This window comes from Tachypleus tridentatus, chromosome 7 (genome assembly GCF_004210375.1).
Source record: "Tachypleus tridentatus isolate NWPU-2018 chromosome 7, ASM421037v1, whole genome shotgun sequence".
NCBI lineage: Eukaryota > Metazoa > Arthropoda > Merostomata > Xiphosura > Limulidae > Tachypleus > Tachypleus tridentatus.
The window spans coordinates 19,701,582-19,723,428 of NC_134831.1; the positions used below are offsets into that span (position 1 = coordinate 19,701,582).

The window sequence follows — 21,847 nt, forward strand, 5'->3', positions numbered from 1 at the left end:
TTCTGTCGTGTTCTTCGGTAAATATCTTATGGTAGTGTGTTTTTGTGTGTTTTTCGTATAGCAAAGCCACAAAGAGCTATCTGCACAGCCCACCGAGGGGAATCGAACCCCTGATTTTAGCATTGTAAATCCGAATCTTATGGTAGAGAACTCATTAATGTTTTGTACAAAGCTCTTTAAATCAATCTATTATATATGTGGATTCTTAGAAATTAAATATTAATTTCATGGGAAAGTTTTTCCACTATCTGTTTCAGTGTAAAGATTATCAACATTTCTTTCCAGTGTGAAACAAAAGATGGGACGAACGTGAGGTGTCCCAAAATTATATTAGCAGAATGTTTTTTTTGTGTGTGTGTGTGTGTGTTTCAAAGACGGACATGTTCAATCTATGCTACATTTACAACTAGAATTCTATTACATTTAGACATATGCGTGTATAAATTATTCTGAGCAAACCACATCGACGCGACAAGCGTTTCAACCCATTTTGAAATAATGTTTTAGTTTTGTTAACATTTTCAGTAGATACAATTCGATCAGCAAAACATTGTTGTTGTTTTTTTCCAGATACAAAATACTACTGAAAGAAACATTTTTATTCAAGTATTTTTCTTTTTGGGAAAAGTAAGGTTAAGATTATTTTTTTGTAAGAAGAAAGAAAGACCTACTGTATAGTGGTAACAGTCCTAGATGTTGAAGTTCCATAATACACTTCATACTAAGAGGTCTTATAAAGTACAATGTCTGAAATTTAATATTCAAATTAGTAGAAACCCTCCCGGTGTGGTAATTCTAAGATGAACACAGTGCAAAATTATTTGATATTTGCAACAACTATAGATTCAAGGGCATTTTTAACAGACATGGTATTGGAGGGAATTCATGTGTTTTGTTAAACTATTTATTCTCTTCTTTTAGAAAATATTAAAAAGTTTATAATATTTTCATTTTTATTAGTATTAAAGCTTATGTATTTTTATTATGAGAATTATTTTGCATTGTTAACTTTGGACTAATCTAAATCCTCTGAGCTAGGTGAATATCTTAGGCTATTTTTGGGATTATGGTCGAAAATACCGCTAACCGTGAAAGTACCAAACTGATAAATCAATGCCTTAGAATAATTATATGTAAGTACAATATATCAAAGTTAATATATTAATTTATGCCTCATTATCTACCTTTTATTTATATAAGTAGCTTGGTTTGATCAGAAGTTAAGGACAGCTCGTTGTAGTTATATGTATGAGTGGAATGTAAGAGCCAAGATACTTAACTGATGAAGAAAGAAAAGTAAATTTCTGATCGTCTAGCGAGCTTCAGAATGCAAAGAGGAAATTAGGTTATTAAAACAAGAAGAATATGGAGGAAACTGTTTTTTTTTTTAAATGAAATACAACTTGAAGTAAACAATGCTTAAACATACACACGCATGACAGTAAAATAATCGATAAACACGCATGACACTTATGCGATACGCCTTGTCTTCTTCAAGGTAGGAAATGAAACTTTATTAAAATTCCAAAACGATCATCGAAGATCGCCTTCTTTCTGTGGTTGACTTTTAAAATATACGTATCACGTGATACAATGAGCTATTTTTCTTTTTGTTGTTTGGAATTAAGCACAAAGCTACACAATGGACTATCTTGCTTTGCCCACCACGGATATCGAAACCCAGTTTGTAGCGGTGTGAGTCCGTGGATATGTCGCTGTGCCGCTGTGGGGAGGGGGAACTATCTTTTTCCATCGCGAGTAACATACCTTGGTTTCTAGTATTATAAGTCCTTAAAATATAACAAGGAAAAAACGATATTCGTCATATTAAATGGGTATCCTTTAAAAAAGAAATAAAAAATTAAGTACATAAGATGAATAAGTCTCTTAATTACAAAAACAAAACGAAATATTTAAAGTTCATAAGAAATAAATCTTTAAATAGGAAAAGAGCAATAAAATAAAACATATATAATACACTCGAATTAACCAAACATCAATTGTAGTATAAAAATAGTCCTTTAAATGCAAATTTATAAACTGCTGAGTTTGAGATAAGATATTTTCGAAAACACTAAAATAAATCCGTTCAAATTCCAAACTACAAAACAAACCGTATGAAAAATAAAACACAGAAAATAAACCTTTAAAATATAAGGAGATTATTAGAACATAAATAAATCGTTTATTGTATATAGAGAGAAACACGCTACAAGAAACGTAAATCGGGTGGAATTTGAAATTGGAAGAGACATTATGGAGGGATTGCAAAAAACAAACGATAAACATACACAAGGTGATTTTGTAGTAGAAAATAAACTTAGCTACATAGAGTTTAAAGTAGGATGACAAATAACTGAAAGTAATATGCTAGAAACAAATCACACAGAAATATATAAAATGAGCATAATAATAAAATCCTTGAATATACAACGGAAAATAAACCACTCAGATCCTACATTCTCACTTTCTGCTCAATGGTCGGGCCAATGTTGCTAAGGCTCGTTAGTGATGGTCAGTTTCAGTTTTCTGACGTGTTCAATTTGTTTACCGCCATACAATCACTAAATCTGGAATAATACCAGAGCCACATCCACTTCATAGAACAGTCAGGAGACTGTTACTGCTCTGTCTTTTGTGCACCATCATTATATTATATGACAGGTAATCATTCCAGTCGTTAAATCTGAGCTCACAACCTTTGACAACGTACGAAAAAGTCAGTGATCTCAAACCATCTCCTGAGAATGATAAGATGAAGTTAAATATCCCACTATACAAAGTACCTTCCACATCTCATAAGACAGCTGACAGATAGAGTTTGACTCATGATTGATATGGATATCTTTTAGTACTCCAAAGTCAGTCATTCGCTATTTAACAAAGTTCTTAGTCCAATTGGTAAAGTAATTGATTACCACCAAGATGTACTAATTATTAATATGGTAGTAATATCTGTCTCTGACATGATAACTCTTTCTCCGAGGCCTGTTTTTAGGCATAGTGTTTACACAATATTCCACTTCTATATAGAAACGTATAAAAAACATCTTTTGTACATTGGATATAATGTATATTGTGTAGCATTCAGGCAGTCTCAGATATTTTTGAATCGTTAGCTTTACCACAGGTTGAGATCCACACTTGTACAAGTAGTAACAGTGGTACAGCGGTTACTCCCATACCTACGAACCATTGAGCAATCGCCACACATTAAATGGTCTCGAACTACATTTAACGACATGCGATGTTACGGTTATTTTTAAAGTGCTGAAAATAGTGACAAAGATAAATCTGTGTTTTCTCTTTGAGTTTTTCACAGCTGTTATCTCATTGTGTATTTCATTCACCCATATGTGGCTTTTTCATTATTTCTTTGTCCATTGTTATAGCTAGGGCCTAGTTGTTTTGTTTCTAAAATTTAGCACAATATTAAACATATGATCCAAAAATTCTACAAATGGACAAACGCTCACCTGCTGACAAGAAAATTATCTGCATTTCCAAACTGCTGACTGTTTTTCAATTTTCCGATCCACCATGCAATTATACCCACTACTTCTCTGAACTTCATCAGCCGTTTCAAGTCACTACTTCTCTGAACTTCATCAGCCGTTTCAAAGATTTATAATCTATTCAAGCAGTTAATTCTTGGCCAAACATATAATGGCAAAATTGTTTGTTGAGAGCTACAACTCCAAGTATTTCATTCTCTATAGTTCAGTAATGGCGTTTGACAATTGTCAATCCAAAATGTGATTCGACCTTAGTTAATGCAAAACGTTTGGTCACAACGCATTTATTCGTGAATCTTGGCTAGTGTATGACTTGTAGTAGCAGTATCCACAGACATCAATTATTACTCATTATATGTCCACCCACATCCGCATAAGAGAGCATTTTATTGCCATCAACCTTGTTTTGCAAACACTGAAATACCAAGCTCATATTTGTGACTGTGTCCTCAAGCGTGTGATTAGATACAACACATGTTTCAATCTCTTCACCTTCATCGACTATATCAAACATTTTCCAGTTGGCATCCTCCAGCCTGTTTTCTGTAGTTACAAAACAGAACTAGAATATATATTGCTTTTGTGGTAAAACATAACTTGTTTATGCATAAGCGTTTAAACAGTTTCACCTGATGACAGCATTAGTTGGCAATTCAACCTGAAACTGTGTTTTAAGAATAACATAAAATATTTCTTGTGTTTTAGTTGGAATGCTAATGAAATTATCTAAATACATCTTGCCTCTAGACAAACTCTGGTCAGTAAATTATTGGTTTATCTCAGAGTTAGCTGCTGTTTATTTGATGTCAGGTTGTGCTACAAATTACTTATCAAGTCGAGCATCTAAACCTGGTACTATAATAATTATTCATGGCATCAGCAGTAATACATAGTCAAGATTCTTCATCGATGCAAGCCTATCACTGCTTACAAGGAATAAAAGTCTGTATTTAATAGCGAGAGAAGTTATTTATATAATAGGAACAGATAAAACTTGAGATTTAGTATACCAACTAATAAACTGTACCCCGTATTTCATGTTCTCATACCAAGTTATATTCGATTCTGTTCACATCAGACTACTTATCACAACTGAAGAAACAAATATATGGCTATTTGTTTTCTCTTAGACCTTGTCCACCGCCGTTTATCTATTCAATGCTATTTATTCCTTGAGCCATTAAAATTTCTAAGGTCTATTAATTGGACATGTGAGCTTTTATAAAGAACGGGAAAAGGACTTCTACGCCATCATTGAATAAACTGTCTAGATTTATAAAACATAACCTCTCTTGAGTCTCCATTATTATTAGAGCGCAATTATCAGGTTAAAGGTATTGCTGCTGTTCTGTTGTTATGCATTCAGGTTACAATGAGCTATACAACAACTCCGAGTATGTCACAATCTATTGTAATCTCTATTAAAAAAAATTTGGCACATTCAGGGGCTAGATAGGCCCAGCATGGCCAGGTGGATTAAGGCGTTCGACTCGTAATACGAGGGTCGCGGGTTCGAATCCCGGTTGCACCAAACATGCTCGCCCTTTTAGCCGTGGGAGCGTTATAATGTGACGGTCAATCCCATTGTTTGTTTGTAAAAGAGTAGTCCAAGAGTTGGCGGTGGGTGGTGATGACTAGCTGCCTTCCTTCTAGTCTTACACTAATAAATTAGGAGCGGCTAGTACAGATAACCCTCAAGTAGCTTTGCGCGAAATTAAAAAACAAAACAAAAATCAAAGAAACATCAGGGGCTAGATGCATCCACTGCAGATTTTTTTTCACTTGAGAAACTTAATCAAAGCTACTATAACGTATGTTTTTCATTAAGAGTGCATCTCTAACACTCATAACATAAACTGCAAAGGAGTTTCTCTACAAACTCAAGAGCTAAAACATCTTTTTGATTGGTCGCCACTATGCTAAAATGCACTTTACAATGTAAGTGTCACACTTTATCAGTTGGTCAGAAGAGCTTTTAATATTTGCCTTTCAGATTATTTTATATGAGGTCAAATCACTGATTTAGATCCATGACAATAGTTTCCCAGGTACAGAAATATTCAAGATCAAGGTATACAAGAGCGTCTACTGTCAGACTGTCTAAACTGCAGAGAACATATTGTATATTATATATTTTGTTCCTGAGTTCCGAAATATCAAATAACCATTTTTAAGACAGATTAAATAAATGTCCTAAATATGCCTTCACAGAACATCTAAAGAATGGAGACATGATTAATTTAATTATGTTACTTCATCCTATTAGTTTTAACAAAGGGAACCTATCATTATGCATTTAATTTTGCATTAATTACTTGAGAGCAGCTGCTGACACAGATATAGGTTAGAGTAACCTATATCAACTGACTATATAACCTATATCAACTGACTTAGTGGCTCGTGTTCGAACATTTTCCCAAACAATTGCTTGACTGTTGTGCTACCATAACAATAGCATCACCATACAAGGATAGTTGAACCGAGTCCTATATTGACAAATGTTACAAATACTCCTTTTTCACCAAGGCTGAGAAAGCCGTAATCTGAGGGTCGCGAGCTCGAATCCACGTCACACTAAACATGCTCGCCCTTTCAGTCGTGGGGGCGTTATAATGTTAGGTCAATACCACTATTCTTTGGTAAAAGAGTAGCTCAAGAGGTGGCGGTGAGTGGTGGTGAATATCTGCCTTCTCTCCAGTCTTACACTGTTAAATTACGGACGACTAGCGCAGGTAGCCCTCAAGTAGCTTTGCGCGAAGTTCAGACCAAACCAAACTTTTCTCAACACCACAAGTCTCCCAGCTGTACTTAACGTGATGAGTACAAAGTTTCTGTGGGCAGGCTGGGTCATATCAGTAAATAATGTCCATTCACTATAGCTCATCTGCATTTGATTGTAAAGAGTTTTTTATGTAGGGGGCTTCAATGTTCTTGGACATTATCTTATGTTACTCACTGTAAAGATGTGTATAAAAGGTCCCAGAAAAATCATAGCCTGTTATCCCTTTTTGTTGACTTTTTCCATCGTCTTCTATCTCAACTGATCTGTCCAATAATGACTAGCATCATTAGTGGTTCCTATTTTAGATCAGGTAACGATCCAACCATTTCACTGACATCATTTGTGGTTTTTATTAGATTAGGTAATGATTCAACCAATTCAGTGACATCATTAGTGGTTCCTATTTTAGATCAGGTAATGATTCAACCATTTCACTGGCACCATTAATGTTTTCTATTAGATCAAACAACGATTCAATAATTTCAGTGGTCGAGCAAATTGTGAAGCTCAAGAGCTCTTTCCAAAGTGTCGAAGAGCCTCAGTGTTCAATAAAAAAGTTCCCTTTAGTTAATTGTGAATCCTGCCATATTACCCTTAGATCTCTTCAGTTTTCTTCCTTTTTTCTGTTATAGTTCTTTCCAGTGTGCAGCGGGATGTCTTAAATAACAACTTACGAGGTGGCGTGAGAGATAAGAGTAATTTAGCAGAATTGAAAACACAAATCATTTTCTATTTCCAAAATTACTATATACGCGTCACAGAACCAAAATTTGTTCGCAAGACGAAATTGCTTTAATTTGAGGAAAGAAAAAGGAGGCAGTTACCTAATTTCTACTACAACAAGAAATTCAAGGATTTAGGCGTCATGATATGGATGAAATAAAAGAGAAAGGCACGATCTTAAAGTTTAAATAAAACATTTATTCATGAATGAACAAAATTAAAGTGACTTCTTGTCTAGTAAGCTGTTGTTTTATGATAATAAGTAATTGAAGAATACAATAAACTACTAAAATGAACGATACTTTAACAGTATGTCTTGTCTTCTTCAAAACAGAAAATGAATACGTCTGAAAAACCTAAAACATTGTTCATAATTTTACTTCTGCTTGTCTTCATAATTACACACAGAAAAATACACATACACATACAAATGTAGGGCTATAATGACAACAAGACGCTACACATACCTAATGATTTGTGCACTTGGATTGTGACTTTGACATTTTTTATGAATCAAGGACCTCTATCACAAAAACACGCTCCGCGTTTTGGGGCCGTAGGTGCGCCATAAAACTGAAGGTGGAATTCCACTATTCGATCAGACAAGACAAGTTCTGGAATAGTCAGTGAATGCAATAGACTAACTGCATTGTCTCTGGTTGAAAGAGAAGGAGATGAATTATCTTTTTTTATGTCGAACCAATTATTCCTGAAACTTTATTCTAAAAACATCAATAGTTTGATTCATTCGTTATGACAAAATAAAGACACAATGAAACAGCACAGCTGTTAAATCGAACTGGTGCGGTTAGACTTTTTGACACTAGAATTTCATCAATTTGCACTAGCAACACAGGAACTCGAGAAAAATATTGAACACTTGAGAAAAACAAGTAGAGAAAACAAAAGTAATTTAAAGAGCGGAATGTTCTGGTGACAAGTACGGCCATGATGTTTGTTTCTGCTATTATTGTTTGTCGATAATCACCAAGAATTGTTGGGAGAGAAAGAACTTCCACGTGTCTTGAGAAGTTTGTAATGAGAGAATTGTCACTTTCAGGTTATAATTTAACTTTCTTGATTGTATTGTAAGACGTGCAATTTATTTAGTAAGTTACCAATTTTTATTAGAATACACACTCACAAAAAAAATTATACTTTAGCTTCCGTTATATATATATATTCTGTTACTAATGCAAAACAATTTCGCCCTTTTAACTTTGGTTTGTAATAGAAAGATAAAATGTTATGCAATAAACGTAGAAAGAGGTACTTTACCTCGATTGTTACGCAGATGTGAGAAAATTCGTGTTTAGTGTGAACAACAGACAAGACTTGCTAGCTATGAGTAAACAAGTTCTTTGCTATAAGAAACATATTTAATCTGACGGAACAAGAAGTCACTTTTTCTACATTACACTTACACCTGCGATTTTTCAAGTAGCTAAAATAATAAAGACGTAATATATAAGTTATATATATATGTACTCATCTAGTGTCAATATTATCATATTAATATTTATAACATTAGTTAATTTACTATTTATAATAATAACTTGATTAGCACCTCCAGTTTCAACTGACGTAATTAGCTATAACCAGTATTATTACATTAGTTAATGTAGTATTTGTAACAACTATTTAGTTATAACTACAGTTTTTCCAACAACTGAGTGAAATCAAGAATACGTTACAATATCTCAACGACCTTACTTTTGCTATATCCATTTCGTCTAGGGCCTTAAGCCTAATAGCAGGGCTTACAAGGCTGGCTGAGATATTACACACACAATAGTGGTTAAGAATATCATCAGTATCATGAACATCAAGTATTATAGTGTGGATTATACTAAGTAATTGAAGTGTAATTATTATTAATTTTATTTAAGCCAGTTACGTAACAAAACATAATATTCTATTTTAATGCACATTATATATAACTATTGTTATTATTTTTACTTGAACGAACTTTTACTGCATTCATAAGAACTGGCGAACTTACTACTTAGTCCTATTGTTCTCGGAGCAGGCAAGCAATTATAGTGTTTCAACCGACTTAATGTTTGCATAGTAACGATCTAGTTAACATATTTAGTATCAAATTAGTTAATCAGTGTTATAACAATATAATGTCCATAATCTAGGTTCAATTAATCTCTGTAGTTTCAGCAAATTTCGTTGTTAATGCGCCCTCCACGTGTCTCTTGTGTCTGAGTGTGGTCTGCGCAGCCACCTCAGAATCAGTCAGTTTCATGATTGTAAGTTTCTTCAACTGCAGAGCCAGTCTAATTGTTAACTCCTTATGTGCTTCCATATACACAAAGCATAGGAGTTAGAGATGTTTTTCTGTGATTTTCTGTTACATGTTCAGTAGAAGTAACATATCATTCTAATCGGATGATATCTCGATGAATAAATAACTATGCCCCACCCCATATATCATCTGTTTATTAAATTATCATCTCTAGCATCATTTTGTACAGTATGTACTTAAGTAGTATAGGTAATTTCAGATTACCTGTTTTATCAACTTGGTTGATATATGCACAATACAAACCCAGTAAAATGTAGTAGCAACTCAGTAGTAACTAAGTTTATATTCTGTCGTATCACATGATTTAGTGTCTGAAGTGTATCAACCATGACATGGTTTTTTGTAGTATTAGCTTTCTTAGAAACTTCAGTTTCAGCTGCTTTTGTGTCTTTAGTTCTATCAAATGGTACTTTTGTAACAAACTAGTTGAGTTTGAGTCCATCCTTATTGATCTATTCAAAATAGTTATTGAATTTATACTTTGAATAATATTTACAATTAGACACTCAATTGTTATTTATTGCTTGATTTGTTTCTCAGACGAATGAAACAAATTTTGATTTTGATTCCAAATGATCACAAGACGACGTGGTTTCAAATCTTCTTCACGACTTAAACTTTAGTTTTAACTTTATTAATATTACTTCTTATTTTAAGAAACAGGGAAACTCTTTCAGTCTTTTTTTTTTTACTTGCGTATTATACTTTTACATAAAGAAAACAAAGCGTATTTGAAAAGAGCCAACCTGCTAAGAAAACAGGATCTTCTAGCAAATGAAATTACGTATTGAAAAACTGGACCTTTCAAAATTACGTTGGATTTTGTTGGTTAATCCATTTACACAGTTAGCTTTCTCTGGTGCTTCAAACTAGATACTATGTATTTTGTGCCAACGTAATTTTTGAAGTTTTTTCGACTATATTTAAATATTTACTTAAATAGACAAAAGAAATGTGGTGCAAATCCTATGTTGTTGTCACAAGCCTCTTGCAAAATTTTAATAAAGTCAATCTTCATTTTCTGAAAGGTTGGATACACACAAAAAAGTAGAAACTTAAATTGGATCGTTCTAGTTCAAATAAAGTAGCACGAGAAATGCAAGCACGAGGGCCGCTGTTCTCTATCTGATTTGATTAGGCGAGAAAGAGCAGAAATAGATAGAACCTAATAACTATTCGTAAAACTTGAAAGCGTGTCAATAGACTTTTGACCCTCCTTTCTTTCACCTTTGCTTATCAGAATGTTTAGACATACGCTAAGGGATAGCTTTGAAAAAAATGTAGCATTAGTGAAATTATTTTTCAAAACTTATGATTTCGTACTCTGTAATATTAGTCATATTTAACTACTTGGTGTGATACAAGTGCATTATATAATTTCAGCTATCTTAATGTTTCACTGTACAAAAGAAAAAGTAGTTAATTCAGTTTACTCTTGTTCATGTGAGAAAAATAGTTTTATTTTATTTTTGGAAACACAGTCAACGAGACAAGTTTGAAAGGTTGATTCCTGCAGGAATATTTTTGTTTGTTTACAGTTGTGTGTGTGTGTTTTCTTATAGCAAAGCCACATCTGGCTATCTGCTGAGTCCACCGAGGGGAATCGAACCCCTAATTTTAGCGTTGTAAATCCAGAGATATACTGCTATACTAGTGGGGGGCTTGTATATAGTTAAGCACAAATCAACACAGAGGACTACCTGTGCTTTGTCTACCTCGGGTATCGAAATCCTGTTTCCAGCGTTATAAGTCTGCAAACGTATCGCTTTGGGGCTGAAGATTTCCGGTGCGCTCTTTCTGGTTTAAATTCTGAATAGAGATTTGAAAACTGAGCGATATCAGGAACATGAACCGCCTACCACTGTGGATACATTCGTAGGAGTTCCATACTATAAGGAACTAAAACTTATACCCCTCTCCTCTCACCCAAATTTCCACACAAAACACGAAATGCTGCGCAATACAAGATCTAGTTCCCCAGCTCTATAAATCCGTTTCATTCGTGGATTTTGCGAATTCTGTCGATAGGGATCAGAAAAAAAAACACTCAACTTTATAAAGCGGCTATTTTCGATAAGATAAATACAGTCTGGCTAACTTTTTACAACTATTGGATAGTGAATTCATTTAGCAGCCAACAATGTGTTTTGAAGATAAACAATCGAGCATTGTATAGGAATACATTTGTTTAGTCTTAACTTGAATATCAAAAACCGTAACATTCCTCTCTAGCCCCTCGAATACTCCGAAATTGTTCTTATTGACTCGTAGACTGGGTATCAAGTGTAAAATGATTCCCAAAAATTCCAATCTTGGTTAATTAGTGATATGTACATATTTATTCACCTAATACATTAAATATATTTTTGTTTGAGAAGTTTTCAAAAATGACTTTTCATGGTAGTTTTCTGCTGTGACACTTACATATACATCACAAACATAGCATATTGCAGTGCTTGTCAAACAAAATCCCAGGTACTCTTTTCTTTTTTTGAACAACAGAGAAACAACGAAATCCCTTTGGTTTGCTCTTGGATGGAAAACGAGTTCATTCGGTTTGAAAGCCAGTAAAATTTCCCTGTGAGTGCTTATAGAAAATATTGACTGTCTGTAAAGTATTGTCGTTTGAGAGTTAAGAATAAAAATAACTCTTTATTCTGAGAACATGCTGAGACGATTTAAACTTTTCAGGAAGAAATGAAACCATTCTGATGAAATCGGTTGAACATCAGAACCCTACATTACAGTTATTTTGTCATAGAATTCTGGTTAGAGGAAAATTATTACGTACATCAGTTTAGGATTCTCGAAGAAAATAACAAATATTGCGTATTTTTTATTTGGATATATTAGTATTAGAAATAACTAAGACCAGTTACTGAGACATAAGATAAATTTAAGGAAAGTTTAACAGATAAAAGTAAACTCTACGATAATATATTGACTCATAACAGTCGATTCTACGATATTATATTCACACATAATATTAAACTCTAAGATATCATGTTGACAAATAATAATGAACTCTACGATATTATGTTAACACATAACAGTGGACTGTACGATATTATGTAACACATAATAGTAAAATCTACGATAGTAAGTTAACAAATAATAATGAACTCCATGATATTGTATTAACACGTAACAGTGAACTGCACGATATTGTGTTGATACATGATAATGGACTACATTGATATGGTTACCTGGAGAACATTTTTCATTTACTTTGATTTTTAGCTTTCTTCATATATTTCTCTATATCTTCTACAACTGAGAGCCGAATTTTACTTTCGTTTATAAAATCTAGGTTAAATTCTGAAATCTATAAAATGTTTGTAAAACTTTAAATAAAGCCACTGTTCATTTCGTCCAATGGGGGTTAAGCGATACGAACACAGTAATATGTGTATTAATCATAATACCACAGCTTGTGTTCTAATATCGGCATTCATTCTGCTTCACATCGCACTGAAAACAATTCAGCGTCACATTGAATGCAACAAGCGATTGAAAGTTATTGTCTAAGACCAACTAGCATACATAATTTTATCAAAGTTAACACAGAGATACACAGTAAGAACTTAAGACTAACATGTCTCACAACGACAGCAAAACAGTTCGTTAACAGAGTTGAAACGTTTATTTCTTCGTACTCTCAAGATGGCTGGTATGGGTGTTAAAACTTTAAATAAAATAACGTACAGAGCAACGTTTCGACCTTTTTAGGTCATCTTCAAGTTAACTAGGTTAATCTTTGTTAACCTGACGATGACCTCAGAAGGTCGAAACGTTATTCTGTACTTTATTTTAATTTAAGTTTTAATACCCACAGCAACCGTATTGAGAATATATTTTTAGTTCAAGTAGGTTTCTCGTCATCACGAATCATTTTCTTCGTCTTGCAACCTTTGCTGTTTTTATTTTAATCGTCAGGACCATACTGTAACCAAAGTGGATTCAATCAGACATGAAGAAACTCCTTAAATTAATATATGAACTTAAAAGTGGGATACCTTAAGATCATCAAACTAACGATTTACTGTTACAGTGGTAAACAGACAGGTCAACAAATAGAACACAAAAAAACAGAGTTACCAAATGAACGTTTTGTAGTTTGTAATACAGACGCTAAGTTAATGTGTGAGAGAATTTAAGAATAACAGTGTATTAACTAGTTGAACGTTCTTTGGTTATACGGATTTGTTTGTTTTGAATTTCGCGCAAAGCTACACGAGGGCTATCTGCGCTAATTTAACAGTGTAAGGCTAGAAAGAGGGAAAGCAGCTAATCATTACCACCCACAGCCATCTTTTAGGCTACTCTTTTACCAACAAAGAGTGGAATTGCCCGTTTTTTATAATACTGAAAAGACGAGCATGTATGGTGTAACGGGAATTCAAACCCGCGACCCTCATTTTACAAGTCGAGCGCTCTAACAACCTGACCATGACGGGCCTTTTCATACAGGCCCCAAGTTAATGTCTAAAAGTATTTAAGTTTAAAAGCATATCAACATGTGGAAATAAATTATCGCTTAGTGTTACATGAATGTTCTGTGACTTGCCATAAAGAACTCAGGTATGATAGTATTTACCGTTAAACTAATGTTTTCATCCTAAGCTGAAGAAAGTGGATATTTATATGAAGAAAAAACACATTCAGTCAACAAATCAAACTTAAAATACCGATCAACAATATAGTATGAAAAACAATAATAATTTAAGTCTTAAACTTTTCCGCAGTCAACTTAATTAGCTTGTTAAGCACTGCCTTCAAAATATTTTCCTAAAGCATCTTAACTCATTGTCTAAGTGATCTCGCGATTACCTTTTTAAAGAAGTCCGATTCTCATAATGAACCAGCTAGTTATTATAAAGTTAAGAAACAATAAAACGTGAAACTCATTAGATGAAGAAATATCTTTAAAATTTTCTTTATTTTGAAACAGTTCATTAGACCTACTGCAACGCTATAAAAAAAAGACTTATAGAGATAGATTTAAATGTATATATTTAAACAAATAAAGTATAATTGTGTTAATCAATGCTTCAAGCACATATAATACACTCTAGTAATGACGGGTTTACGTGAATGAAATCGTTTTTAAATAGGGTAATAAACATCTACAGAGGCACATAACGTACTTAATAGTTGAATGGGTTGATTACGAGTACAACATAAAAATGTGTTTTATCTTTCTTCTTCACTTAGCATATTTGTTTTTGTTTTTTTACCAGAACCCACGATGTTTACATGACCATGGATTTATCCTTAAGTTCGTTAACTAACCGATAGAGACGCTAGAGGAGATAACGAATAAATAGGTAAGCATCTATACTTTTTAATCAAGCTTCAAAATGATTGAATATTGTGTAAACATGTCATTTACTTTTATGTGTTTGGGCAATTTATTAATTTTTGGCAAGAACAGACGTAATTAAATGACCAAACATTACATTACCTGCTCGGTTTGGCATAAGTCCTCAAAATTTCATTTAATAATTTAACATAAAATAATAACGTTTTTAAATACATAAGGCTTAGAGTCAATACATTTATTTTATTTACATAAAGTCAGAAAAGGAAAATATTATTAGTGTGCGCTTTAACAATGTTAAGACAACCCTTATTCGGTCATCAAAAAACAAGAAATCTATTTAACCTGCATAAAAACTAAGTGTGTGTCACGTCACACTTCATCTCTCTTGATTCTGAAGTTGGAGTAATACAAGAAAAATGGATTTAACTAGATAGAATAATTGGATTAGTGTCTACCCATTACAACTTAAGCGAAAGTGGTGCAAGGGGGTGTGAGAAAGGATGGATGCCTTGAAACTTTATAAGTGTAGTAATGTATAATAACATAACGTGTGTGGGGTCACCTGGCCTAGAACCAAGTTCACAAACTTTATCATAAAAGTAAATCATTTCAACTTAAAACTTAATTCGTTTCTGAATTAAGCTTTTTTTGTTACATCACCAACATTTTAATAAAAAAACAAATATATTTAAACACAGGAGGCTCTATATTAGGAAATATTATTTTAGTTTCGTTGTCTATACATTTCGTTTTATAGTTTCATGCATAAACTAAGTAAAAAGAATATAAGGTTATACTTTTTATACATAAAAGCCATTGTTGGAACGTAGCGTTAACAAAACGCACTGGATTCTTTCATACATTAGAGATGATAATCTAATTAATTTTTTATTTGTAATTTTTTTCTCTAATACGCTACGAATTGCCCCGCTAGTACAGCGGTATGTCTACAGACATGCAACGCTAAAATCAGGAGTTCGATTTCCCTTGGTGGGCTCAGCAGATGTGGCTTTGCTATAAGAAAAGGCCTGGCATGGCCAAGCGCGTGAGGCGTTCGACTCGTAATCCGATGGTCGCGGGTTCGCGCCCGCGTCGCGCTAAACATGCTCGCCCTCCCAGCCGTGGGGGCGTATAATGTGACAGTCAATCCCACTATTCGTTGGTAAAAGAGTAGCCCAAGAGTTGGCGGTGGGTGGTGATGACTAGCTGCCTTCCCTCTAGTCTTACACTACTAAATTAGGGACGGCTAGCACAGATAGCCCTGGAGTAGCTTTGTGCGAAATTCAAAAACAAACAAACAACGCTACGAATTTATGTCATGAATGATCTTAATTTTGATTGTCTAACAAAGTAACTTACCGACGTGTGACTGCCTTGCCTGCCTTTTATTTGGTCAAGTTTGCTTTATTTTCAATTTCGCGCAAAGCTACTGAGGGCTGTCTGTACTAGCCGTTCCTAATTTTGCAGTGTAAGAGTACAGGTAAGGCAGCTAGTCATCACAATCCACCGCCAACACTTGGCTAACTATTTTACCAAATAATAGTGGAATTAACCGTCAAATTATAATGCCCTCATGGCTGAAAGGGTGAGCATGTTTGGTGCGACGGGGATTCGAACTCACGACCTCAGATTACGAGTCGAGTGCCTTAACCATCTGGCCATGCGGGGCCTGTTTTTTAGTCAAGCTTAACTTCTCAAAATTAATTTATTTCAATTACGGTATACTGTAGACCAGGGCGTGGTAGTACTTGCCCGTTCATTATTTAAGGTCTATACGCTAGTTATAAATGATTATTACAGTCATTTTGTAATTATGGCTTGTTTCGATAATAACAATATTAAATTGTCTAAGTTTAATCGGCCAAAGTGCAGTTAAATACAGACATATTTCTTACGTTACAGGAAGACGTAATTACAGAGCGTTAATCACACTTTACTTGAACAATTTCTACTTTATATTAGATTCACAGCATGTTTCTGAACTTTGAAAGTGTAATGTTGTCACGTGATCACCGAAGTAAACGTTATCCTAAAATGAAAGGTCTGTATAAAACTGTGAAGATGGTTGGTCTAAGATTATCTTCATAGAAGTTTAATATAATGAAACTTGTGTTGTAGGACAATAAAATCTAATGGAGACCACCAGAGGGAGTACCATCGACGAGGGAGAAACTATTTTAATGGCACCACAGGACCTGCGTCATCCATTTCACATAATGCGATTAATCTCAGTATTACTACAGCAGGTTTACGCTATCACACAGAGTATTAATGGGAAAAGGAAAGACAGATGATATCTGTGTGATGGGATCTATTGTAGCTTTAATATCAGTCAATTTTTGTGTCAAATTTATTTGTTTGCTCTGGAATTTCGTACAAAGCTACACAAAGGCTATCTCCGAAAGCCGTATACACTTTAGCAATGTAAGACTAGACCTCTCACTGCCAGCTCTTGGGCTATTATTTTGTTAACACAAAATCTGGGTTTGATTTCTCGCAGAATACAGTGTACAATTTAGTTTCTATAGTTTTGTACGATGAAAACGGTAGCAATTAAGATGCTTTAAGTTTTAAAAAACCTTCATGTTTTAAACCATTTTTAATATTAGTTATACTTGATTGTTTCTTTGATTGGTTTAAATTTCGCGCAAATCTACACAAGGGCTAACTGCACTAGCCATTTCTAATTTAGCAGTGTAACACTAGAGGGAAGGCAGCTAGTCAACACCACCTACCACCAATTCTTGGGCTACTCTTTTACCAACGAATAGTGGGATTGATCGTAACATCATAACGCTCTCACGGCTGAAAGGGCGAGCATGGTTGTTATGACGGGGATTCAAGCCCTCGACCATCGGATTACGAGTCAAGTGCCTTAGCCATCTGACCATGTCAGGCCGTTTCTTTGATATTTTCAAATTTTGTGCACAGCAAGAAAGTTCTTTCTCGTCGATCTAACTGTATATATTCTCACAACGAATTTAAACTTACGGCTCTAAGCTAATTTTTTGGGCCCGACATATTCAAATAATTAGGGACTCGTAATCTAAGGGTCAAGGGTTCGAATACCCGTCACACCAAACATGTTCGTCCTTACAGCCGTTGAAGAGTTATAATATACGGTCAATCCCACTATTCGTTAGTAAAAGAGTAGCCCAAGAGTTATCGATGAGCGGTGATGACTGTTGCCTTCATTATAGTGCTAAATTGTTGACGGTTAACGCAGATAGCTTTCGTGTAGCTTTTCGCGAAATTCAAACCAAACAATCAAAGAAGCTACTTTTTGCAAACACTTTGGTTCACAATTCAAATATTTAAATAATGTAATGTTTATAGTTCAGCAAAACTGCAGTTTTGTAATTTATTAGAAATTCTGTGATACTCTATTTCGAAACTTACCAAGTTAATTTACTGAATTAGTTTAATAATGATTTTTAAAATAAATTACAATACAAATCTATTTTACGAACGAATGGTTAGATTAACACCATGTAATAATAAACCAATCACACTCTTGATAACAGTCAATATTTTTACCAAATTCAATAGTCCAAAATCCATAAGTTATGGACTTGACGATAAGAAAACAAATAGTTCATTTTCTGGACATGTCTAGTTTTCACTGCAATAAAGCAATAATGTTACAAATTTTCTTTAAATTAAATGACCTTATTCTAACCTATGAGGGTGCAGGAATGATTCAAGTAGATCTACTTGAATGTTCTGTGATTTAATGTATAAATCCTGAGTTGATATATTCAAAGTAAACATTGTAGCAACGTGCAGGAACGATTTTATCAGATTATTTGATATGTTTCATGATTTAATAATGAGTTAATACATTTAAAGTTAACATAATATCAAAGGATTTACGTTCAATAGTGATACTTAAATATCCTATAGTGAATTTTAAGCTAGTATTGCACTCAGTTTTTACTTAAAAAATAAAGTCGTGTATTGAACGGTTACAGAAAGCAGACACAAAAATACCTCACGTGGAAACCTTGTTGAAATATGAAGACTGTAGCAAAGAATAATACTAATTGATTGCCTGTCTAATAATTGGTGGTATTAAGTGTCTCAGGTTATGAAATTTCTTTTCTCTAGAAAGGTTTCATTCTGCTTCATGAGTAAGCCTTTCTTTATGTTGAATGTTTGCTATGGTTCGCCCTTGAATTATGAAGTGGGAAACTTAGCTGATAACATTAGCACTGATGTGAATTTTTAAAGGTTCTCACATCAAAAACTTTTACTAGCATCCATTTTAAATGTTGCATAGTGATACCTCTACAGTGTACGAAAATATATATTGCTTTGAATTTACAATTTCCATTAAGTAAACTTATTCAAATACCCTTCGTTTCATGATAGAGTGTAAAAAAAAATCGTTTCAAAACCGATTATTTGAAAAACAAATAACTTTTGAAATTTCTATATGTACACGTATTTTGCAAGTTGAAGCAAAGCTTTGAGAAAAAAATAACTAGATTATTTTTGGAAGTAAAAGTATCTTCAATAATTCCAAGTGTAACTTTTCTGCATAACAAAATAGCCACTTTTGTTAAGAACCAGAGTTTCAATAACAAAGCCAAACGCCTAGTAATTCAAATATGCTGCTGTTCACCTCGAGATGTGTTCTACATTTGCTCTTAATATTCACAATTACTATTTGTTCTGACATCTGTAATAACAAAAGTACCTGGCTGTTTGTGTGTGTGTGTGTGGCCGCCGTGTGTCTTAGATGAAAGAATCCAAAGATCATAAAAATTTATACTCATACTAAGGAGATCCTGAGGGTATGCACCTGGGTATTGTTTTTACGATTTAACTCAAAAAATTTGGCCAATTTGGTAAAACTTCTGAATAAATCATATGAAAAGTAAATCCTCTCGTTGTAATTGTGCCGATATGCGGTGACTTTTGAAACAGATAGAGCGAAAATAAAATTAGAAAAAACATGGTGAATACCTTTATTTATTTTTATCGTTGATTTGGTTTTTAATTTCGCGCAATGCTACACGAGTGATATCTGCGCTAGCCGTCCCTAATTTAGTAGTGTAAGACTAGAGAGAAGGCAGCTAGTCATCACCATACAAAATCAACTCTTAGGCTACTCTTTTACTAACAAATAGTGGGGTTGGTCGTAACATTATATAACTCCCCAAGCTGAAATGTTTGGTGTGAGGGAGATTCAATCCCGCGACCGATAAATGAGGAGTCAAGTGCTTTAACCACCTTGCAATGCTAGGCAGCGAAAGGAAGAGAGAAAATAAATCAGTTAACTTCTGATTCAACATAACCTGTTGCTAGGTCATAGCTTTATTAACATTGTTATATTCGATTATAAAGAGAATAAATAAAATAAATCGGTTAACTTCTGATTCAACATAACCTGTTGCTAGGTCATAGCTTTATCAACATTGTTATAATTTATTATAAAGATGATTTTCAATTGCTTAATTACAAACACATTTTATGAGAATTATTTATTGTAGGGTGTATCTACGTCACTGTGTACAACAGAGAAGGAACGAATGGAAATTACACTATATGAGCAAAACAACACGGTTTATTACACGCTCACAGGCTGTCGACTAAAGTGTATTTAAATTATTAAGTACGACTGATATATTGAAATAACAAAAATTTAGCCACAATCATGTGAAGAAATCATTGCGTAACACACACTATACATGTATACATGCTTAATTGTCTGTGTATATGTGTGCGTGTATATATATATATATAGAGAGAGAGAGAGAATGAGAGAAAGGATGACAGTCACAAATCATACCTGAGTATTATATAACATATTGATACGTATATTATGTATATATAGAGAGAGAGAGGATGAGAGCCACAGATCATACCTGAGTATTATATAACATATTGATACGTATATTATGTATATATATATAGAGAGAGGATGAGAGCCACAGATCATACCTGAGTATTATATAACATATTGATACGTATATTATGTATATATATATAGAAAGAGATGATGAGAGCCACAGATCATACCTGAGTATTATATAACATTTTAATACGTATATTCATGTTATATTTCTTATTTCTTTTTGCGCCAAATGAAGTGCAATGATTAATGTGGTAGTTCTTGAAAGTGATGTTCCATGATTCGCTACCCCCCCCCCATAACAACACAAAACAAAGATCGCGTCCTCCAGTGAGCCCGCTACAGCCGTGATGACTCAAGAGTTGGCGGTGTGTGATGTTTAATAACCGCCTTCCTTCTATTCCACCACTTCACAAAGTAGCGACTGCAAAGGAAAAAATAAAATAAAAACTTGAAACTGATAAGAGTATCTTCTCAAAAAAGTTGTGAATAAATCATAGGTAAGTAAATCTCGTTGTAATAGTGGTGACAGAAAGAACACGAGGTGTGGTGAATAAAGTTAGAAAGAATGGTGGTTACGTCTACTTATTTCATTATTTACAAAGTCTTGACGTCATACACATTTGTTCAAACGTCGTTAACGTTTACCAAAGTCTGCCCCTTTTAGCGGCTAAGATGAAAAGTATTCTGAAATAAGTAAACGCTATAGCTTCAAAATATGTAAATCGGGCCACAGCACTAATAGGAACAGGATATACTTTAGTCTAAAAGCTAAATCTTGCAAAAACAATTTATGCAACACCTGTATATGTCTATTCATATATAATTATATAGCAAAGCTTTAAATGAAAAAGAAAGAGTGAGAGAGAAGGAAAATACACCAAAAGGAAGAATAGCGCGAAGTTTACACAGCATATCTGTTTATCCCTTAGTATGTATGGAAAACAAATAATAAAAAACACGAAATAAAACTAACATCAAGGCCGGTTTTGCGCCCTCTCCCAGTGATGTCCACTATTCTGTTGTTTTTTTCTGCTTGTTATTATTTTATTACTATTTTTATTTTAATTCATTTTTACAAGCAACCACCTTTCCACATCTGTCTGCAGACAACGATGGATGGTAAAGATTAGAGCATCCATATCTGATCCACTTTTTGTTTTTTAATAAGCAAAACAGACCAGCGAAATCACGAAATCAGAGCACATAACATTATCACAGTTTTATTATTTGTGCTCCGGTGTCGAATTTTTGTATTATGGCTGCGATATACTTTTATTCATATTTTTTCTCAATTTTTTCCATAAAATTATATTAACTATATATATATATA

The 21,847-nt window shown here is 33.7% G+C and overlaps 1 long non-coding RNA gene across 1 annotated transcript; it reads right to left on the reverse strand.

Annotated features, from left to right (window-relative positions):
- Positions 1–1,475: 1,475 nt before the first annotated feature.
- On the reverse strand, positions 1,476–8,816 carry LOC143257950 (uncharacterized). The gene is made up of 3 exons (XR_013032042.1): positions 8,734–8,816; positions 7,488–7,675; positions 1,476–1,790 (listed from the first exon to the last, which is right to left on the reverse strand). It is a non-coding gene; the product is annotated as an uncharacterized LOC143257950 (long non-coding RNA).
- Positions 8,817–21,847: the final 13,031 nt, after the last annotated feature.